Source organism: Phaenicophaeus curvirostris, chromosome 27 (genome assembly GCF_032191515.1).
Source record: "Phaenicophaeus curvirostris isolate KB17595 chromosome 27, BPBGC_Pcur_1.0, whole genome shotgun sequence".
NCBI classification, from domain to species: domain Eukaryota; kingdom Metazoa; phylum Chordata; class Aves; order Cuculiformes; family Cuculidae; genus Phaenicophaeus; species Phaenicophaeus curvirostris.
Window position 1 is genome coordinate 6,468,167 of NC_091418.1, and position 2,599 is coordinate 6,470,765.

Consider the following 2,599-nt stretch of genomic DNA (forward strand, 5'->3'; position numbering starts at 1 on the left):
TCTATATCACTGATGAAGATATTGAACAGCACTGGTCCCAGTATGGACCCCCGAGGGACACCATTTATCACAGATCTCTATCTGGACATTGAGCCGTTTATCGCTACTCTCTAAATACGACCATCCAGCCAAAGTCTTATCCCCCAACCATCCACCCATCAAATCCAGATCTCTCCAATTAAGAGAGAAGGATGTTGTGAGGGACTGCGTAAAAGGCTTTACAGAAGTCCATGTAGATCACATCCGTTAGTTTAAATTAGTGCAATAATCATGTTTTTAAACACCCAAATATGATGCAAACCTTCAGCAATGATGACATGATGCAAACTATAGGCAATGTGACCAAGCTCAGAGCACTCAGGCTTTACAGCAGGGCAATGGGTGTGTGGAAGGGGAATGAGAACAGCTCTGGGAGATCAAGTGCTGGTGCCTGGCAGTGCTGCTGTGCTGGGACTCCTTTCCCCTCCACCTATGTCTGCAGGAACTGTCTCTGCAGCTCCAAAAAGGCCTTGGACAAAAGATATCAGGAAACAGAAGGTGCTGAATATCCCTTTATTTTATTTAAGCACACAGAGAGCACAGCTACTCATTTACACAGCCAATCAGTAAGAAAAGAGAAGGTGGCAGTGAATTTAAAACAGGATTACAAGATTATTGCTATTGAAAAACCAGGAACACCAACAACAAATAGAGAAGCCAGTCTGAGCCTGCCATGATTTTCATGATAAACTCTTATGCAGTAGGTGATGAGCAGTTCATTGCTTCAGAAAACCATCCAGTTATCAGTTTCCACCCTGCATCCTTGAGCTGCTGATTCCTGAAGCTGTAGATGAGGGGGTTCAGTGCTGGAGGCACCACTGAATACAGAACTGACACCACCAGGTCCAGGGGTGGAGAGGAGATGGAGGGAGGTTTCAAGTAGGCAAATCCTGCAGTGCTGATAAAGAGGGAGATCACAGCCAGGTGAGGGAGGCATGTGGAAAAAGGCTTTGTGCCGTCCCTGCTCTGAGGGGATCCTCAACACGGCCCTGAAGATCTGCACATAGGACACCACCACGAAAACAAAACAGCCACATGCTACTAAGACACTTACTACAATAAGCCCAACTTCACTGTGGTAGGAGTGTGAACAGGAGAGCTTGAGGATCTGGGGGATCTCACAGAAGAACTGGTCCACAGCATTGCCCTGGCAGAGGGGCAGGGAAAATGTACTGGCTGTGTGCAGCAGAGCGTAGAGAAACCCAGCACCCCAGGCAGCTGCTGCCATGTGGACACAAGCTCTGCTGCCCAGGAGGGTCCCGTAGTGCAGGGGGTTGCAGATGGCAACGTAGCGGTCGTAGGACATGATGGTGAGAATACAAAATTCTGTTGTAATGAAAAAGACAAACAGAAAGAGTTGCGAGACACACCCTGTATAGGAGATGGGCCTGATGTTCCAGAGGGAATTGGCCATGGATTTGGGGACAATGATGGAGATGGAGCCCAGGTCGAGGAGGGCGAGGTTGAGGAGGAAGAAGTACATGGGGGTGTGGAGGTGCTGGTCACAGGCGATGGTGATGATGATGAGGCCGTTGCCCAGGAGGGCAGCCAGGTAGATGCCCAGGAAGAGCCAGAAGTGCAAGAGCTGCAGCTCCCGTGTGTCTGCGAATGCCAGGAGGAGGAACTGGGTGATGGAGCTGCTGTTGGACATGTGCTGCCTCTGGGTATGGGGCAGTGTCCAAGAGGGAAAAGAGAAAGACAATTTAGGGGACATTTCTCTGACCAAAATCAATGCTCTTCTTCATAGAACTACCCCCAAACTGACCCTTTCAGGAAGGAGTATATTTGGCAGGTCCCTTTCACAACCTCTGATTGCTCCTCTCTGAGGTTGCCACAGGGAGCAGGAGGCTGTGATGTGGGCTCTACAGGAGTCGGTCCTGCCCTACAGCAACAGGGGAACAGAACAAAGGGTGATCTCAGGATGAATCCACTCCTGATATCAAAGAGATTTCCAGCACTGTCCCTCGCCATTCACCCAACTGCAGAGCAGAGGTGAGGGGATTTTGTTTTGTCTTCTGTTCTCACTGCCCCAACACAGCTCAGGATGAAGAAACTCCAGGCTTCTCTGCTTCACTCCAAGTGATATCTTGTGGATCCTGACAGGCAAACGGGCTGCCCCTTCATGCAGAGTGAGCACAGCCGGTCTGTCCATCAGCCCTGGTCTCAGCTGCCCTGTGATGGAGAACTTTTGCACTTGGGTGTTCCCTCCCCCAAAAACTGGCACTGCTGGAAGCTGAGCAATCCAGTTTCCCTGTGCAGATCTCCTAATACCCTCACCTTATCCTACTGGAGTGGGGATTTCAGCTCTCCTCTCGCAGTCAGGGACACAGAGGGCTCACTGATGCTTCCCCCACACAGACGATGAGCAGCACTTCCATGGCCTTTGTGTGAGGTATCCATGGCACTGCCAGATGACACAAAGATACCACGGGAGAAATGTGCCTTCTGGAGGGCAGCCTGAAGCACAGCAGGACACTGCAAGCAAAGAATCACATGTCACAAATGTGGGGTGTCCTGAAAAGAGAATCTGCTCATTTGCATTGCCTGAACTTGTCAGTTG

The 2,599-nt window shown here is 50.2% G+C and overlaps 1 pseudogene; it reads right to left on the reverse strand.

Annotated features, from left to right (window-relative positions):
• Nucleotides 1–732: 732 nt before the first annotated feature.
• On the reverse strand, nucleotides 733–1,690 carry LOC138731479 (olfactory receptor 14C36-like; annotated as a pseudogene).
• Between the last annotated feature and the right edge of the window lie 909 nt (nucleotides 1,691–2,599).